Here is a 21,803-nt window from a genome sequence, read left to right as displayed (position 1 = left end):
TCTTTGATATTAGTGTAGTAGAGTTAATTGTGAAAGAAACTAACAGGTATGCGGAGCAATATCAAAATGCTCTTGGAAATCTTTTTTCGTTTTGGTCACCCGTTCGATTCTGGACACCTGTCACAATAAATGAAATTTATACTGTGTTAGCTTTATTTCTGCTGATGGGCATTGTACAAAAGCCAACATCTCGGTCTTATTTTTCGAAGAGCAGGGTCATATCAACACCTGGGTTTTCAGATGTCATAAGTAGGGACAGGTTTGAAATGATATGTAGGTTTTTGCATTTTATAGACAATAACAGCTTGTCTACATACCAAAATATATCCTATTTTGTGTCATTTGAATAACAAATTTCATTTCCTATACTTACCACAGCAAAATATTGCCATTGATGAAAGTCTGACTCTGTGGAAAGGGCGCCTCTCGTTTCGGCAATACTTGCCACTAAAGGCCTCAAAATTTGGCATAAAAACATTCGAAGTGTGCGAGTCAAGTACTGGTTATTTGTGGTGTTTTCTTGTATACAGGGAAAGGAACTCCCATTGAATCAACTCTTATCACACCAGAAACCCCGAAAACTGCAGCAATTGTCTTGAAATTGTTAGAACCTTTGTTAGGCTGTGGACACACCTTATGGATGGACAATTACTACAATAGTCCAGAATTAGCGAGGGCTCTAAAACATCATCATTCAACAGACTGTGTTGGTATACTGAAACTGAACAGAAAAAATGTTCCCAAGGAAGTAAAAGAAAAAAAAAAAAAACTTAAGAAGGCGGTAATAATAGCTAGGCATTTTGGGCCCGTCACTGTGCTAAAATGGTGTGACAAAAAAAAAAATGTTACACTCGTGTCCACATACCACAATGAAGAAACAAAACGTGTTACTAAGAGGGGAAAAGAAACAGTAAAGCCTTTATGCGCGATAGATTACAACTATGGCATGGGGGGGGGGGGGCGTTGATCTCAAGGACCAGTTATTACATATGTTTTCAGTCGAAAGAAAGAGAACGACTAAATGGTATATAAAGCTGTTCAAAAGACTATTGAATGCAACCGTCCTAAATTCTCTAATAATATTCAGACAAGCCACAAGGACAAACATTGAGCAGTTATCTTATCAGATTCAGCTGGTAGAAGGTTTGTTTACAAAATACGCTCGCACGGGCAGGGAACGAAACATTCAAGGCTGGCGAGCATCAGATAATACAGTTCCAAGGTTGCAGGAAAGATATTTTATCAGGAAATTAGCACCAAAGAGTGAGAAATCCAAACCTCAGAGACGTATCGTGTGTTCAAAACACGGCAAAAAGAAGACATCGGTGTACTGCTGCCAGGAGTGTGACGTGGGTCTCTGTCTCGAAGAGTGCTTCGAACTCTATCACACGAAATTAAATTACTAAGGTAATGTGAAAAAATTATCTGCATGTACATAGTTCTATCATACGGAATTCCAAATTTTGTGAATATCGTGCTACTCTTACACTTGTAGTAACGCTTTAAGTGAATCAATGTATTTCAGACGCGCGTAGTTGAAATCTCATCCGGCCGCGGGGAAGGAAGCTCTTTAAATGGCTGCGACGCTGAGGGGTTAAAGAAAAGATGAGCGTTGTTATTGGTTGTTTTAAAAGAAACTTCCAAATTAAGTTTCTTGAAAACATTCATGATTTTGTATATTTTACTGTGACTATAGGTGAAAAGGGCGTAACTATCTGATTTATTTTTGGTATCCTTGGTTAATGTGGAAAATGATTTCTTCTCAATTTTGCTAATAAATTTATCCACAAATTGCCTGTTGAACCCGTTGTTGTTTGCTACAAAATAAATAGTATCCAATTCATTTTTACGATCTACTTCTGACATGGGTATATTATAAGCTCTGTAAATCATACTGTAAAAGGAGGCTCTCTTATGTGCTGCCGGGTGTATGGAATTTTGTCTAATTACGTTCGCCGTTTGAGTGGGTTTCCTGAATATTTTAAACCTAAGTTTATTAGAATCATTAATAATTGTAATGTCAAGAAAATTTAACGCTATATTATTTTCACTTTTGAAAGAAAATTTCATCTGTGAATCCATAATGTTTAATTGTTCTAATACCTCCTCTCCATTAGTAATACTATGATCAATTATCGTAAACGTTATTATCTACATATCTCAACCAGCTTATTATTCCTTTAATGTTGTTGATTTTATTATTTTCAAGAAAATCCATATAAATTTCCGCCATAATTTGGCGTTTTTTATACTGGAATATTCGAGAGCATATTTCTGACGTCAAATGAACACATCTTATGGTTCGATTGCATGTTTAAATCTTTAACACGATCACAAAATCGTTTGGAATTCTTAATAGACCTGTCACCCTCAAATCTATAGTTTTTTTCTTTAAATTGTGTAAAAATCTAGACGTCTTATAAATAGGGCTATTTCTGAAATTAATGATGGGTCTTATAGGTATAATCTCTTTATGCACCTTCGGTAGTGCCCTAGCCGTTGGAATAGCCGGGTTCATATTAATCATCTTGATTAATTAATTTCATTATGTTCCGTATTGATAATTACCATATATCAGTATTATGATCCACCTGATCAATACTAGTTTATTATAATACCTTACATAACAGAACAGGTTTCGACTCTTTACAAAGTCATCTTCAGCTGTATTATACTCTTACATTAGTTACAATTTCAAGTGTTGTGCCTTGCCAATTGAAAATATTGTGTGTGACAGACGTTAAATTGACATGTTTCAAAGTGGTTAGTCCTACGCTCATAAACTTAAGTATGTCTAAAGACCTAAAACTCGTGTTGAAACTTATTAAAATGTTAACTATATAAACACATTAAAATGTTCACAATACATAATAAAATACATCTCAATATACATATATCTTGTTACAATCCAAGTTGGCGGGTAAAACATGTTCTTGAAATAATTTTGTCATCTTTCGTTTTTTATTAAATCGTATGGCATGAAAAGATTATGTGCTTGAGCTCAGCTGTATTATGCCCTTATAATAGTTGCATTTAGGCATTATACCTTGTCAATTGGAAAGATTGTGTGTGACAGATGTTAAATTGACTTTTTTCAAAGTGGTAGTATTATGCTCATAATAATAAGTTATGTCAGATAACCTGAAACTCATGTTAAATAACCTGTTAAAATATAAACTACATACACACACATGGTTCTGTTATATAAGGTATTATAATAAACTAGTATTGATCAGGTGGATCTTTTCTTTTCTATGATATATCATATTAATCAGTTTTGGGGACCCTCTTTCATTAAGAATGAAAGAAGATCACTTAAGAACTTGCTTTAAGTTTCTCTGGATAATATCCGTCGAATCTTTTTTTAATTTTTTTTAATTTTTTTATTTATAATTTTGAACGAATTCTCTGGAGAAAAAGTTTCGGTTTTCTGTATGTATGATTCTTTATTCATAATGACCGTCGCATTCCCCTTGTCCGCCTTAGTCACAATCAAACCATTCTCCTTAATTTTCTGTTTCAATGAAGCTATTGTTTGGTTATGATGTGTAGAAACACTATCTTTGTTATTACAGTAGAACCTCGATAATTCAAAATCGGTTAATTCAAAATCTTGCCTAATTCGAAGCAGCTCTCGTTCCCGGAAACATGAGGTTTGGTTTCGCATGTTATTTAAATCCTTTAATTTGAAATACGCATAATTCGTAATTCGAAGAATAATGTCGGTCCCGTTACCAAAATTCAGCCTTTTAATCCAAAATTGTCTTTACAGTTTGAAAAAAAAGTAGTAATTTACAGAGTAATTCAAATTCAAAATTTTTCCACGTCATGAAAGAACGCGTCTTCCGGAACGTGAAGGGGTAACTTTGCGCACTTTCACCTACTTCGTCGTGTCTACAGTGTACTTCACATCTGCTATGTTTGAGCAGAATCGTAATTATTTTGTATTGGGCGTGTAGCAGGCAGTGTGTGGAGAGGTAGAATCCGCGACCACTGGCGATGCCGACAGTTGGCGAAAAAGCGTGGCCTATAATCAATTCGTACACACCAAACTACTGTATATTGTCAATGCCGATGAAACTGCATTGTTTGATTGTTTTATTTGTTTAAATGCCGATTCCAAACAGACTTATGGTTTTAAAGGAGAGAATTGCCAGTCCGGATATGTACTGTGTTGCTATGCAGTGCACACTGCACATGGAAGTGGGAGACTTCCTTCCCCTGTCATAGGAAAGTTCGAAAAGCCACAATGTTTTAAGAGCGTCGGGCACTTTCCATGCCAGTATAGGGTATCTAAAAATGCAGACAGTATAGTCATCCAAAAGATTAAAAGTAAAGCATTTGCACAGGGGAGCCAGCATAACTTTTCCTCGTCTTTGAATAGTGTTTTTTGTCCTTTCATTGCGTGAGGTTATGTTTGTCATCGTTTTATACAAGAGCATTTTTGGAATAATGTAAATGCACCTAGTTGGATAAATTTCTGAAATTGTGTTTTCCATGGCATTTGAAAAGTTTAAACTGAGAATCAAGATGATTGCATGCATTAATGGGCCTTAGAAGTGCCATGGCGGGAAATCGTACAAGTATAGTCACTGTACTGTTGTTGTAATGTGGACAGACGGGAGAGACTTTCCTCTTCGTCATAGGAAAGTTTGATAAGCCGCCATGTTTTAACGGCATCGGGTACATTCCGTGCAAGCAAAAGGCATCTAAAATGCATACAGTACAGTAATCCAATGAATAAAGCACTTGCACAGGGGAGCCAGTATAGATTTCTCCTCGTCTTTGCATCTTTTTTTCCTTTCTTTTGGCGGTTAATTCGAAATCACGTAATTCGAAGTCCGATTTTTGCGTCCCAACGTCTTTGAATTAACGAGGTTTTACTGTATTTATTAAATTAGAAAGTTTTTTCTTAATATTAAATCCAGTCTTTGTTTGGTTCTCTATCGGTAACTTCTGTATTGTATTTTTGGCTTCCACCGTGATTGTGATCGCGTCTTTAAGTTTGAATTGAGCGGGCCAATTGAATTTGGGACCTTTCTCCATAAAATTTATTTCAGACTTATCAAGACAGGTCCTTGAAAGATTAATAACAGAATCTTGAAATACAGGAATGGTTGAATGAGTCCGATTGTTATGATCCGTAGATAAGGGAGAATCGGTCTCAGTTCTCTTACTATTGCGCCTAAGTGTATTAGTTTTGTTGACTAACTTGTTCTGTTTATCTACAAGTAGGTATGCGATTTTATCATTTATGTAATTTTGAAATGAATTCCATTCTAATGGGACAATGGAGGAAGACGCAACGAGATGGGCCTCGTATAACTGAGTGTTAAGTAATGCTTTTTTCCTGCAAAGAAATTTAATTTCGTTCCTGATCCATAGAATGTTGGATTTATTTTTTGTCTTTCTATGCCAGTACGACAAGACATTCTTGTTTTGAACAGATTTCATAAAATTAGGGATGAGTCCCTCCTTGAGACAGATTTTCAAGAATAGAATATCCTTACCTATTTTTGCAATTTTGGTCTTAAGATTTAAATATTTGTCAGCTCTACCTGCCTGGTTAGCATCAACATTGCATGTTATAAATTTCATATTAGAGCCAGCATTGTCAAAGTATCAACTTGTGAAAATTTGAATTTATAATTCCATCTTTACAATTATGCATACCTGCCAACTTTCGAAAAGAGAAATACGAAAGATTCTTAAGCAGAAACTTTTTAATAACACGCGCATGCGAAAGACATAATGAAAAAGGACGGCAAGGGGGGGGATTATAAACAATACTAATACAAGTCAAATACAGTAGAACCTCGATGCAACATTCCCGGAACTGTCGTTTTCCCGTATCAATCCTTGAATTTATTCGGTCCTAACAATGTTCCATATAAGAGCCGGCCCCGTGGTGTAGGGGTAGCGTGCCTGCCTCTCACCCAGAGGCCCCGGGTTCGATTCCTGGCCAGGTCAGGGATTTTTACCTGGACCTGAGGGCTGGTTCGAGGTCCACTCAGCCTACGTGATTAGAATTGAAGAGCTATCTGACGGTGAGATAGCGGCCCTGGTCTAGGAAGCCAAGAATAACGGCTGAGAGAATTCGTCGTGCTGACCACACGACACCTCGTAATCTGCAGGCCTACGGGCTGAGCAGCGGTCGCTTGGTAGGCCAAGGCCCTTCAAGGGCTGTAGTGCCATGGGGTTTGGTTTGGTTTTTAATGTTCCATATAAACCAATGTTAAATTTCCCCGCGTCTTATTTCTCGAACTATCGTTTTTATCGTATCGATCGTTGAAAAATTATTTGTCCTCGGTCACAATTTTCCCGCACTGATCGATCGTGCGTAAGAAAAATATACGCAACATTTCTTGAATTTATACGGACTGCTCAATATTCTTAGCATATAATAGCGGCAACCTGTTACGCGAGAATGTACAAGCGATTCTAAGTTGCTAGTCCTGAACAAGGATCTTGGTAGGCTGGAGTGCTGTGCGCAGGTTATTCACGCGCAACCTCACTACGAGCCTCCTGGTGCCAACGCTTCTCCTTGGCCAATTAACCGACCCCCAGACGTATTCTTATTTACAAGAATTAAATCGTAGACAGCGTGAAACTCAAATATGCCACCATTTTCTGCGTTGGTATAGGCGGGCTAGGGCTGCCAACTTCGTTGAAAAAAGATAAAATCACGCAGTGCGCCAGATACGTTTTAATTACTCACAGGGTGATTAATTGCGTCGTACCTTGAGGAGTGTGTGGGATGCTAGAGACCTGTTGACCGCTTTGTTGCCCTCTGCCCAATAGTCTTGAAAAGCCGGACATAACCAAGCCAGACCAATAATCTTTGCTCATAGCCTAGTCTTGTAACAAGTTCCTAAGTTGGCAGCTATGCACAAGCCGCTGTTAGAACATTCAAGATGTGCTGCGTTGAATTTCTAACCTCTGTGACATCGTCTGAGCTGAGCTGCGGGAGCCGCGCCGTGTTGGGTATCTAACCTATCGTTTGCAAAGGGTCTACGGAATCTTTTCCTAAATACAGCTTATAGCTGCAATATCCACAAATATTTTTAATTTGCAATAAGAGAACTGAACTTAAAGGTTTTCAATTATTATGAAATGTGTTTAAAAAAATGAAACAAAACGGCGTAAAAGTCACATTTTTTATTTTCACCTCCTAGGCCTATGTCATGGTTGCAATATTTTGACACCGTTATGTATCGTATGAGCTACATGGTTAGCACGTGTTGGCCTTTGGTTGAAGGGATCTCGATTGGGTAGAGGTTTTTAACTTTCCTTGGTTAATTCCAACAGTTCGGGGGCTGTCTGTTTGACAAATTAAACATTACAATTCATCTTAGGTAGCCGCATTTTCATATGTGGGTAGATCACCTATCACACGACAACTCGAAAGACCTGCAATCGGCTTCGGAGGCCACATGCCATTACTGTTTTAATAATAATATATTTACGTAACGAAAAATGTGCAAATACAGTACCCGTATTTTATTATTTTGCTTTCCCCCTACTTTTTATGTTACTCGCATTTATAGTTTTCCCTCATCCGTCATTTTCCCCCTGACCCCTGAAAAAAGGTGCATTGAGGTTTTACTGTATATGTTATGGTCAACCCTTGACGAGTGCTCATCTGTTTTCACTTAACACTGGGAACATTTTCCGTGATCGTATAATACAAGGAAATTAAGCAGAATTTGCCTCACAAAAAGACCGATAATAGTTTCTTAGTAACTCATTACGAACACAACTAAAAATACTAGATCGCTTAGAAATTCGTCACACAATTTCATGAATTTCAGAACACGTACAGAAACAAAGCCTTTCAGCTGCTACGAAGCACGACGCAGTTACTAAAGTTGTTTTATATATATTCATAGCTTGCTACTTTTTACGGATTTCTTTTCTTCAAAATCATAGCCTGTGACTTATTTGGGAACATCTCATTGAATGAAGTAGCAGTTGAGGTCGAACAGGTGACAAAAGTACAGTGATAATCGATAATGTGATTATCGATACATTTACAAGTCAAATTTCAAACACTGCATCTCGTATTACCAGCTACTATTACATGTTATAATTCCCCTGTTTAGGTCCCTATTGAAATATACAATGAGGTCAAATAAATATTAAAGTTTATTTATTCCACCTGTTCAATACATAAAAAAGATAATGAATTAAATAAAATTATAGGGACATGTTTCGCCCTTTAATTATGGGCATCTAAGCCTTAATCTCAAACTGAATGTTGATTAATCAGGTACCTGATTATAATTAACTTACATATGAATGTGAAGGAAATGTTGGAAATGTGCGAAATAGTTGACAATAGTTGTGAAATTCTTAATATCAGGCCTTAATAAAGTCTAAAAAACAAATATTCGTAAAATTATACACTTTCTTGAATGTAGTTAAGAAATTCTTGAAATGAGGCCTTAATGTTTAAAATACAAGTAGTCGTGAGTTTATACACTAGACGAAACTTTTGGATCTTAAACAGACTGAATGTCACTATAATAATCACATCAAGTGGGGGAATAAATGTGAAGTGATAAAACTGTAGTTTTCTAGAAGCATGAGAGAAGAAGAGTGCTTGAAGGTAAGTTGCTGTGTTAAATCTTAGCAGGAAGGAACGGCTGTAGTCTCTTGTGTAGAGTCGGAAGGGAAGTTTGGACTGAAGTCTGTAACAATAGGAGATTTGTGTGTTAAAGAATGAATTTGAATGAAAGGAGAGTTTAAAGAGAAATCGAAGTGTGTAAAACCACTTACCTCTTTATTAACGTTGAAATTGGTTGACGTAAAGAAGATTCCGAGAGAAAACGTTGTGTGTAATTTCTTTTATTTTCAATTGTAATAGTATTAAATAGTTGCTATGGTAGCGTTGAAATGACTGGTATTTAAGTTACTAGTGTTATAGATGATGTGAAATTAATGGAGAAGAGGGTCGAAGCGGTGTGCTAAGTTTATATGTTATTTCCCGTTACCCGCCACGGCCAATGAGTTCAATTCTTAGAAAAATATCAAGAGAAACGATATCATCAGTATCAAGTGGAATTCAAATAAAAGTTAGAACCAGTCTATAGTCTATCTTTTGTGAGCAAATTACATTAGCCTTTCTCTTGAATTATGATGCGGAAGCGAGGGAAAGTGTGACAGTAAACAACCAAAATTATAAAGTTCAATAAGGACTCAGTTAATTTCATTAAAAGGTGTTCTGTAAAGGGTTGATGGTATAAAAAATCGAATTGTAGCATTAATAGTTTGGTGAAGCAAAGAAATTTTTTAATATTTTTTTTAAAGGTAAGTTTAGTCCTTTCAGAGTACATAATAGTGAGGGAGAGTGTTTGATGGTAAGTAGCTGATTTTTTTTTTTTTTTTAAACAGAGATTTGCTTAGAAGTCTGCACAAAGCAGGAGAAATTAGTATTAAAAGTAAGAGATTATAGATTTAATTAGTAGTTGTTATTTGTTACTTGTGCTTCTGGTAATATAACGGTGTTAGGAAATAGGCGGTGGATGCGGTGGGAGGGGGGGGGGGGGGGTAGGTGGGGCGTTAAGTTTATGTGTTGTTCGAAATGAAAGAGGGCTTAGAAGTTAATAATTTAATATTATTTAGAATGTAATGCTGATTAAAATTTAGTGATTGCAGTAATTTTGGTAAAATTTCGTATAAGGGTTTTTTTTTTACTTCAACTATGTCATTGAGGTTAAGATTTTTGTTATAGTATTGTAGTACTGGACTAAAAATATACAGAATATTTTCAAATTTATTCATTAATTTCCCTTTATTTTTTTATTTTTTTACAGAGATTTTTGTTAGAAGTCTGCAGAAAGGAGGAGAATTTAGTATTAAAAGTATGAGATTATAGAGTTAATCAGTAGTTGTTACTTGTGCTTCTGGTATTATAACGGTGTATTGATATGGGAGGTGGATGTGGTGGAGGTGGGGGTTTAGGAGGGATGGTAAGTTTATGTGTTGTTGGTAGTGGTTGAGTTGTGGGTACGGGTAGGGCAGGAGTTGTGTTTTTTGAAATTAATGGGGACTTGGAAGTTAATAATTTAATATTATTTAGAATGTTTTGTTGATTTAAATTTAGTGATTGTAGTAATTTTGGTAAAATTTCGTATAATGGGTTTTTTACTTCAACTATGTCATTGAGGTTTAGATTTTTGTTATAGTATTGGTCTAAAAATATATAGATGTTTTCTAATTCATTCATTAATTTTCCTTTATCTACTTTTTTAATAATTGTGAGGTCTTGATCTATAGTGGTGAAATGATGTCCTGTTTCTTTCATATGGGAACTCATAGCTGAGGATTTGTTGTGTTTGATGGCATTAAAATGTTCCAAGTACCTAGTTTGAAAGCTTCGGCCTGTTTGACCAATGTAAGAGGCGCCACATTGTGTGCATGCAAGCCTGTGTAAAAGTTGTTGTTTGAATTGATTGTGTTGTGAGTGAAGAATAATATTTGGTTGATGTTTGATGTTCTAAAGGTTATGCAAGTGTTTTGGTTTTTTTATGGGGTTTGAAATTTGGTAAATGTTTGGATTGTTGTATGTGAAAGTAATAAACTTATTCTTTTTGGGTTTGTCAGGGATGAGTTTGTTGTTAATTTGAGTTTGATTTTGTTGATTAAATTGTTAATTGTTTCTAGTTTATACCCATTATTTCTTGCTAAGTTTTATATATAATTGAGTTCTGTTTTTAGGTTTTTAGGTTAGAGAGGGATTTTAAAGGCTCTGTAAATTAAGCTGTAAAAGGTAGCTAGTTTATGGGATTTTGGGTGTAATGAAGTATTTTTTATTGTTGTTGAGGTGTGAGTAGGTTTTTTATAAATTTGGAAGTCTAAGTTATTATTATTACGTGTTACTGTAATGTCTAAGAAATTTAGGGATCCGTCGATTTCCTCATCTTTGGTAAATTTTATATTTTGGTCTAAGTTGTTAAAAAAAATTTAAAATATCAGTACTGTTATCGAGTTCTTTATCAATAATTACGAAAGTGTCATCTACATATCGAAGCCACAAGTTAAGGCCTTTTATATTAGTAGAAATTTTATCGTGTTCTAAAGAATCTAAACAGATGTCGGCTAAGATGCCGGATAAAGGATCTCACCTTTTTAAAAGAAAATCAACTACAGTCACCTAAAAAGCAAGAAGATAGAAACAAAAAGACACCTTCTTTCAAAAACACACCCGCCGTAATTTACTTAACAAGTACGATCTTTTCAGATAAATAATTAGATCTCTTAAATAAAGGACTAAAACATAATTGGCCTAGTATACATAAAGAAAACGATATTGTCACCACCATAGCAGAAGTTGAAACGAATATCTCAAAACTACCTTCGGAATTACAAAATATTAGACATGAAATAAACAAGAAACTACCAACATTAACTGAGGGATTAAATAAAAATGCTAATCTTAACCATACTAAATTAATTAAAGACATAAAAACAAAATAAAAGATAACAATAATAACAAAAGCTGACAAATGGGAAACCAGTTTTATAAAATAAAGACTATATTAAAAAACTGAAGATTTTTTCACAAACAAAACTTAAACAATAGTTAATAAAGATCCCACAATAAGAATCCAAAGAAATTTTAAAACATTATTAAAGAACTCTTCATTTTTACTAAATGAACATGAACAGGCATGAGGCAGTTTCTAAAAAGTAGATATGATCGGTGGAAAACGGTAAATAAAAATGTAAACAGACTCTGGGATGGGTTTAAAGAAATTGTTAAGGAATGCGAAAACAGATTTGTAAGGGTGGTAAGGAATGGTAAAGACCCACCCTATTATAATAGAGAAATAAAGAGACTAAGAAGGAGGTGCAGACTGGAAAGAAATAGAGTTAGAAATGGCTGTGGAAGTAAGGAAAAATTGAAGGAACTTACTAGAAAATTGAATCTAGCAAAAAAGGCAGCTAAGGAGAACATGATGGCAAGCATAATTGGCAGTCATACGAATTTTAGTGAAAAATGGAAGGGTATGTATAGGTATTTTAAGGCAGAAACAGGTTCCAAGAAGGACATTCCAGGAATAATTAATGAATGTGATGATCTTCAAAAGGCAGAAGTATTCAGTCAGCAGTATGTAAAGATTGTTGGTTACAAGGATGATGTCGAGATAGAGGAGGAGACTAATGCCAAAGAAGTAATAAAATTTACGTATGATAACAATGACATTTACAATAAGATACAAAATTTGAAAACTAGAAAAGTGGCTGGAATTGATCAGATTTCTGGGGATATACTAAAGACAATGGGTTGGGATATAGTACCATATCTGAAGTACTTATTTGATTATTGTTTGGTCGGAGGAGCTATACCAGATGAATGGAGAGTTGCTATTGTAGCCCCAGTGTATAAAGGAAAGGGTGATAGACATGAAGCTGAAAATTACAGGCCAGTAAGTTTGACATGCATTGTATGTAAGCTTTGGGAAGGCATTCTTTCTGATTATATTAGACATGTTTGTGAAATTAATAACGGGTTCGATAGAAGGCAATTTGGTTTTAGGAAGGGTTATTCCACTGAAGCTCAACTTGTAGGATTCCAGCAAGATATAGCAGATATCTTGGATTCGGGAGGTCAAATGGACTGTATCGTGATTGACCTGTCTAAAGCATTTGATAGGGTGGATCATGGGAGACTACTGGCAAAAATGAGTGCAATTGGACTAGACAAAAGAGTGACTGAATGGATTGCTATATTTCTAGAAAACAGATCTCAGAGAATTAGAGTAGGCAAAGCTTTATCTGACCCTGTAATAATTAAGAGGGGAATTCCTCAAGGCAGTATTACTGGACCTTTATGTTTTCTTATATACACTGACTGACAGAGCAAATGCAACACCAAGGAGGAGTGGTTCGAAAGGGATGAAAGTTGGGGAAAAAACAGAGATGGCACGGACGAATAATTGATGTTTATTTCAAACCGATATGCAGGTTACACAATGCGCACGGCATCGACTCAGTAGGATGTAGGACCACCGCGAGCGGCGATGCACGCAGAAACACGTCGAGGTACAGAGTCAATAAGAGTGCAGATGGTGTCCTGAGGGATGGTTCTCCATTCTCTGTCAACCATTTGCCACAGTTGGTCGTCCGTACGAGGCTGGGGCAGAGTTTGCAAACGGCGTCCAATGAGATCCCGCACGTGTTCGATTGGTGAGAGATCCGGAGAGTACGCTGGCCACGGAAGCAACTGTACACCTCGTAGAGCCTGTTGGGAGATGCGAGCAGTGTGTGGGCGGGCATTATCCTGCTGAAACAGAGCACTGGGCAGCCCCTGAAGGTACGGGAGTGCCACCGGCCGCAGCACATGCTGCACGTAACGGTGGGCATTTTTTAACGTGCCCTGAATACGCACTAGAGGTGACGTGGAATCATACGCAATAGCGTCCCAAACCATGATGCCGCGTTGTCTAGCGGTAGGGCGCTCCACAGTTACTGCCGGATTTGACCTTTCTCCACGCCGACGCCACACTCGTCTGCGGTGACTATCACTGACAGAACAGAAGCGTGACTCATTGGAGAACACGACGTTCCGCCATTCCCTCATCCAAGTCGCTCTAGCCCGGCACCATGCCAGGCGTGCACGTCTATGCTGCGGAGTCAATGGTAGTCTTCTGAGCGGACGCCGGGAGTGCAGGCCTCCTTCAACCAATCGACGGCAAATTGTTCTGGTCGATATTGGAACAGCCAGGGTGTCTTGCACATGCTGAAGAGTGGCGGTTGACGAGGTGTACGGGGCTGCCACCGCTTGGCGGCGGATGCGCCGATCCTCGCGTGCTGACGTCACTCGGGCTGCGCCTGGACCCCTCGCTCGTGCCACATGTCCCTGCGCCAACCATCTTCGCCACAGGCGCTGCACCGTGGACACATCCCTATGGGTATCGGCTGCGATTTGACGAAGCGACCAACCTGCCCTTCTCAGCCCGATCACCATACCCCTCGTAAAGTCGTCTGTCTGCTGGAAATGCCTCCGTTGACGGCGGCCTGGCATTCTTAGCTATACACGTGTCCTGTGGCACACGGCAACACGTTCTACAATGACTGTCGGCTGAGAAATCACGGTACGAAGTGGGCCATTCGCCAACGCCGTGTCCCATTTATCGTTCGCTACATGCGCAGCACAGCGGCGCATTTCACATCATGAGCATACCTCAGTGACGTTAGTCTACCCTGCAACTGGCATAAAGTTCTGACCACTCCTTCTTGGTGTTGCATTTGCTCTGTCAGTCAGAGAAAGAAAATACCGTGACATCATCGGAAAATGGCCAGCACACAAGAAAACAAATAAAAATGGAGAGAGACTAGTTGACCTGTGTAGAAACCATAATTTAATCTCAAAATCTACATGTTTTAAGAGGAAACCTCAAAAACTCAAAACATGGAAACACCCTGACTACACTAAAGGAGAATGGCAACTGGACCACGTCTGCATGGACAAATACCACCACAAAGAGATCTATAACGTCGAAGTCCTCCGAGGAATAGACACAGGTTCAGATCACTACGTAGTTAAAATTAAAATTAAACTCACTCCCCAGAGGAGACAACAAAAGCAAGCCCTTAAAACTAAAAGAAAAATAGATCCTACCCAGCTAATCAACAACAAAAATTACCAGAAAGCAACTGAAAAAATAAAAATCACAGACAAACTTGAAGACTTAGTACACAACCTTAAACAAATTGCAGAAGACCTAGCTCCAATTAAACCACGTAAAAAACACCAATGGTGGAACAGTGAATGTGATGAAACAGTGGAGAAAAGACATCAGGCATGGCTATTACATCAGTCCCAAAAGACAGAAATATCCTATCAAAAGCTAGTAAAACAGAGAAAAGAAACTACCCAAGTCTTAAGAAGAATAAAAAGACAACATCATAAGGACACCCTGCAGTTAATTGAAGAACAGTTCAGTAAAACTAAATCAAGGGACTACTACAAAACCTTCAGAAAGCAGCTCCAAAAATATGAACCCCCGACCCTACTGATGAAGGATGAAGATGGTAAGCTGGCCCATAACAATAAAGACAATGCAGAAATTCTGGCTAAACATTTCAACAAGCTTTTAAATTGTGAGGAACCTACAGAACTCCTTCATTTGGACACCAACACCCCGATAAAAACATCACCAGAAAACATCAATCCCCCCACAATAAAGGAAGTCTACCAAGCTCTGAATAAATTAAAAAACTACAAAGCGCCAGGAGAAGATCAGACCTTTGCGGAAATCTGGAAATATGCAGGAACCTCAGCAAAAGTTGCCCTCCATCAACAACTTGTCTCTATCTGGATTAAAGAAGAACTACCAGAACACTGGACAACAGCCCTCATTCATCCTCTGCACAAAAAAGGGGACAAAACCGACCCTAATAACTACAGGGGAATCTCTCTCCTAGACATAACATACAAAATATTTTCAATAATCATCTTTAATAGGATAAGTTTACAACTTGAGAAAGAACTAGGAGAATATCAAGGAGGTTTCAGGCCCTGGAGGAGCTGTCCTGATCAGATCATGAGTCTTAAGTTGATAATGGACTATAACAGGAGAAGAAGCAGAGATATGGTGATAACATTTGTAGATTTCAAGAAAGCTTATGATTGCATCCATAGAGAATCTCTGTTTAAAATTTTAAGGCACCTTGGACTACACCCCAAATTAATAAACATGATAAAATTGACTCTCACCAATACCAAGTCAAAAGTGAAGTTTAGGGGGGAAACATCAGAGACATTTGAAATTAAAACTGGACTACGGCAGGGAGATGGGCTCTCACCACTATTATTTAACTGTGCTCTAGAAATGGTAATGAGGGAATGATTTAGAAAATGTCCCCCCAAAATAAAGATTGGCCGAAAAATCAAAACAAATTGCCTGGGTTTTGCTGACGATTTAGCATTACTAGCAGTTGACATAAAAGAAGCAAAAACCCAGATATCAGAACTTCAAAACATTGCAAATAAAATTGGCCTCAAAATATCATTTGAAAAAACAGAAATTATGCCCCAAAAACCAACACAGCTAAAAGAAGTCACCATAAATGGTAATAAAAATCAAAATAGTAACTCAGTTTAAATATCTTGGAGAAGTAATAACACATAACTTAAATGAAAAAATCTCAATCCAAGTAAGAACAAATAGATTAGCTAAAGCACAAAAATTAACATGGGATATCTACAAAAAGAAATGTCTATCAATAAATACAAAAATAAAACACTACAACACAGTTATAAAACCAGAAGCTACATATGCAGCAGAAACACTCTTTTACCTGAATAAACAATCAAAGACTGACAGACTTCAGAAAATTGAAAGGAGGATTGGAAGAACCTGTATCAACAAAAAATATCAGAAAGATGGACAGTGGCGGTTAATACCTAACAAAGTCGTGTACAAAGAGCTAGAACCCATTACAGATACTATGCGTAAGAGGAGACTGGGATTCTTTGGACATATCATGAGGATGCAGGACTCGAGACTTCTGAAACAACTAGTACAACACAATCTCGTCTCAAAAAATACCACAACAGGATGTAAATGGATCAGAGAAGTAAGAGAGGATCTGAAGGAAATAGGCCTTACAACAGAAGACACCAAAAATAAGATAAAATTGAATACAAAACTCAAGAATACAAACCTCCGCTTTACCCTTACACAGAACAAACCAACAACACGCACATTTTCAACTGAGGAAAGGGCACGAAGATCGGAGCGTCTGAAGAAGTACTGGGAGGACCGCAAAGCCCGAACAATCCCTTCAAAGAGACCTGAACGACGGACTGACTAAAGTGATCCTATGTGGTCATAAAAGAAGAAGAAGAAGAAGAAGAAAGGAGTGGAATCGGAGGTAAGGCTTTTTGCGGATGATGTTATTCTCTATAGAGTGATAAATAAGTTACAAGATTGTGAGCAACTGCAACGTGACCTCGAAAATGTTGTGAGATGGACAGCAGGCAATGGTATGTTGATAAACGGGGTTAAAAGTCAGTTAGTGAGTTTCACAAATAGGAAAAGTCCTCTGAGTTTTAATTACTGCGTTGATGGGGTGAAAGTTCCTTTTGGGGATCATTGTAAGTATCTAGGTGTTAATATAAGGAAAGATCTTCATTGGGGTAATTACATAAATGAGATTGTAAATAAAGGGTACAGATCTCTGCACATGGTTATGAGGGTGTTTAGGGGTTGTAGTAAGGATGTAAAGGAGAGTGCATATAAGTCTCTGGTAAGACCCCAACTAGAGTATGGTTCCAGTGTATGGGACCCTCACCAGGATTACCTGATTCAAGAACTGGAAAAAATCCAAAGAAAAGCAACTCGATTTGTTCTGGGTCATTTCCGACAAAAGAGTAGCGTTACAAAAATGTTGCAATGTTTGGGTTGAGAAGAATTGAGAGAAAGAAGAAGAGCTGCTCGACTAAGTGGTATGTAATACCAATATAATACCAATATAATGGTCCGTTATTGGACATTATAAATTTTCCAGCTAACTCATTCTTGGTTGCCTGCGTTTCGCCCTCGTGTGCTAAGTTAGGCTCGTCAGTTGGGACTTAGGTTCCCTATGGGAATCAATATCTACATCATTAAGTGGTATGTTCCGAGCTGTCAGTGGAGAGATGGCGTGGAATGACATTAGTAGACGAATAAGTTTGAATGGCATTTATAAAAGTAGGAAAGATCACAATATGAAGATAAAGTTGGAATTCAAGAGGACAAACTGGGGCAAATATTCATTTATAGGAAGGGGAGTTAGGGATTGGAATAACTTACCAAGGGAGATGTTCAATAAATTTCCAATTTCTTTGAAATCATTTAGGAAAAGGCTAGGAAAGCAACAGATAGGGAATGTGCCACCTGGGCGACTGCCCTAAATGCAGATCAGTATTGATTGATTGATATTGATTGATTGATTTATTGATTTTACCTAAATTACATAAGAAAGATATACCTATACATCCAATCATCAATTGCAGAAATAGTCCAACATATAAAACCTCAAAATATATCCATAACTTTCTCAAAAAACATTACATTTTTAACAATAAATCCCCAATAAAAAAATCTGTTGATTTCTGTAATATTTTAACCCTTTCCCGCCCATATTAAAATGCATGTTTTCCCCAGAATTAAAGCAATTATTTTCAGCCATATTTATGATAATGCAGATATTTATAAAAATGTATATTGTACAAAAACTAATGAACAATTACATCGAAAATGTTTTCATCAAATATAAGGTAGAAATACTCTAATGCTGTACTAGCTACAGGAAGAGAATGGCAAGGTCCTGCGCCTCTTTAGTAAAGTCGGCCGGTTCGACGTAAGACAATGTATTTGTCCAATGAAAGTTAGGCCTACAATCTATGTCATCATGCATGTGTACGTCGTCATTTCCTGAAATATCGGCATTTTTATTTTCACTTTCCAGTTCAATGAGTTCACTTGAGCCACCACTAACAGTTCCACAGTCAGGATTATCGTTCGCCAAACGTTCAATGTCGTTATCGCATAAAATATTCGTCGACGTGTTTGTTTACAATATGTCACTGCCTTCCGTATTTCGTGTTCTAATACGCCTGCTAAGGTTTTAAAAGAAGAAAACTAATATCTTTGGTCTCTAGGAAGTGTACATGCTAGTAACAGTAAGTTATATTTGTCCATCGGCCGATAGATGGCTCATACATGCGACTAGAAGTACAAGTACGCTTTACTACGCTATGGGCGGGAGGCCCTAAGTATTCGCGCTACGCATTACTACGCTATGGACGGGAGAGGGTTAAAAGATTTCACCTTTCTACCCAACCAAACTATGTGATCCATCGATATTACTAACATGTATTCTAACGTACCAGTCAACGAAACTGTTAATATTATCAAAAACAACCTGACTACACATAGTAAACTTAGCAAACTCGAATTAGAAGAATTCTTAAGATTCCTAAACTTTGTTCTAAAAAACAACTACTTTACTTTTAATGGTAAAATCTACCATCAAGATGGCCCAGCCATGGGAGATCCCTTATCCGGCATCTTAGCCGACATCTGTTTAGATTCTTTAGAACATAATAAAATTTCTACTAATATAAAAGGCCCTAATTTGTGGCTTCGATATGTAGATGACACTTTCGTAATTATTGATAAAGAACTCAATAACAGTACTGATATTTTAAATTTTTTTAAACAACTTAGACCAAAATATAAAATTTACCAAAGATGAGGAAATCAACGGATCCTAAAATTTCTTAGACATTACAGTAACACGTAATAATAATAATAACTTTGACTTCCAAATTTATAGAAAACCTACTCACACCGCAACAACAATAAAAAATACTTCATTACACCCAAAATCCCATAAACTAGCTACCTTTTACAGCTTAATTTACAGAGCCTTTAAAATCCCTCTCTAACCTAAAAACCTAAACACAGAACTCAATTATATATAAAACTTAGCAAGAAATAATGGGTATAAACTAGAAACAATTAACAATTTAATCAACAAAATCAAACTCAAATTAACAACAAACTCATCCCTGACAAACCCAAAAAGAATAAGTTTATTACTTTCACATACAACAATCCAAACATTTACCAAATTTCAAACCCCATAAAAAACCAAAACACTTGCATAACCTTTAGAACATCAAACATCAACCAAAAATTATTCTTCACTCACAACACAATCAATTCAAACAACAACTTTTACACAGGCTTGCATGCACACAATGTGGCGCCTCTTACATTGGTCAAACAGGCCGAAGCTTTCAAACTAGGTACTTGGAACATTTTAATGCCATCAAACACAACAAATTCTCAGCTATGAGTTCCCATATGAAAGAAACAGGACATCATTTCACCACTATAGATCAAGACCTCACAATTATTAAAGAAGTAGATAAAGGAAAATTAATGAATGAATTAGAAAACATCTATATATTTTTAGACCAATACTATAACAAAAATCTAAACCTCAATGACATAGTTGAAGTAAAAAACCCATTATACGAAATTTTACCAAAATTACTACAATCACTAAATTTAAATCAACAAAACATTCTAAATAATATTAAATTATTAACTTCCAAGTCCCCATTAATTTCAAAAAACACAACTCCTGCCCTACCCGTACCCACAACTCAACCACTATCAACAACACATAAACTTAACATTCCTCCTAAACCCCCACCTCCACCACATCCACCTCCCATATCAATACACCGTTATAATACCAGAAGCACAAGTAACAAGTAACAACTACTGATTAACTCTATTATCTCATACTTTTAATACTAAATTCTCCTCCTTTTTGCAGACTTCTAACCAAAATCTCTGTAAAAAAAAAAGTAAAGGGAAATTAATGAATAAATTTGATAATATTCTATATATTTTTAGTCCAGTACTACAACACTATTACAAAAATCTTAAACTCAATGACATAGTAAAAAAAAAACATTATACGAAATTTTACCAAAATTACTGCAATCACTAAATTTTAATCAACATTACATTCTAAATAATATTAAATTATTAACTTCCAAGCCCCCATTCATTTCAAATAACACAACTCCTGCCCTGCCAAAAAAAAAAAAAAATTCTTTGTTTCACCAAACTATTAATGCTACAATTTGATTTTTTATACCATCAACCCTTTACAGAACACCTTTTAGCGACATTAACCGAGTCCTTATTGAACTTTATAATTTTAGATGTTTACTGTCACACTTTCCCTCGCTCCCGCATTGTAATTCAAGAGAAAGGCTAATTTTTCTCCTCACAAAAGATAGACTATAGACTGGTTCTAACTTTTATTTGAATTCCACTTGATACTGATGATATCGTTTCTCTTGATATTGTTCTAAGAATTGAACTCATTTCCCATTACCCGCCACGGCCAATAACATATAAACTTAGCACACCGCTGCGATCCTCTCCTCCATTAATCTCACATCATCTATAACACTAGTAACCTAAATATCAGTCATTTCAACGCTACCATCGCAACTATTTAATACTATTACAATTGAAAATAGAAGAAATTACACACAACATTTTCTCTCAGAATCTTCTTTACATCAACCAATTTCAACGTTGATAAAGAGGTAAGTGGTTTTACACACTTCGATTTCTCTTTAAACTCTCCTTTCATTCAAATTCATTCTTTAACACATAAATCTCCTATTGTTACAGACTTCAATCCAAACTTCCCTTACGACTCTACACAAGAGACTACAGCCGTTCCTTCCTACCTGTGTCAATCCCGTCTTGCCACTGTGCAGCAAGATTTTATGTCTCCTCAGCAAAAACAAATAAATCAGTAGTGTAATGACAGTGCTTCATAATGAAACAGCCAATCTTGCACTTCATAGAAACTAAATTTTCATCTATCTACCATATTCAACAATGGATACAAAATTTGCAGAGAACACAACGTAATATCCTTACCAATGTTGCCAATACAAATTCACGCACACCTGCTAAATGCTAATGAATTCTGTTAAATTATTATGCTTTTTATGCACAGAAATGTATTTTTCTTGATGTGAATGTTTTAAATATCTGCTAAATCCAAACATGAACACTATAAAATATGCCTTTCTTTCTTTATAAGAACCTATTTAAAATATACAATTAGAATAAAATCCACTGACTTGGCAATGCTAACTCTACACAGTGATCAACAAATTAATCTAAAAAGCCACCTAATCGACAGCTTGCAATCTACACAGTGACACAAAAATTTTGGTGGCTTCTAGCGATGCTTTTCAGATT

The 21,803-nt window shown here is 36.6% G+C and overlaps 1 protein-coding gene across 5 annotated transcripts in view; it reads right to left on the bottom strand.

Annotated features, from left to right (window-relative positions):
- Set2 (SET domain containing 2) overlaps positions 1 to 21,803 on the bottom strand; it is a 426,901-nt gene that overhangs the window by 183,828 nt on the left and 221,270 nt on the right. The gene's annotated exons all lie outside the window — the stretch shown is intronic.

This window comes from Anabrus simplex, chromosome 7 (genome assembly GCF_040414725.1).
Source record: "Anabrus simplex isolate iqAnaSimp1 chromosome 7, ASM4041472v1, whole genome shotgun sequence".
Taxonomy (NCBI): domain Eukaryota; kingdom Metazoa; phylum Arthropoda; class Insecta; order Orthoptera; family Tettigoniidae; genus Anabrus; species Anabrus simplex.
The sequence above is the reverse complement of the archived record's forward strand: the minus strand, read 5'-3'. Positions and strand labels throughout refer to the sequence as shown.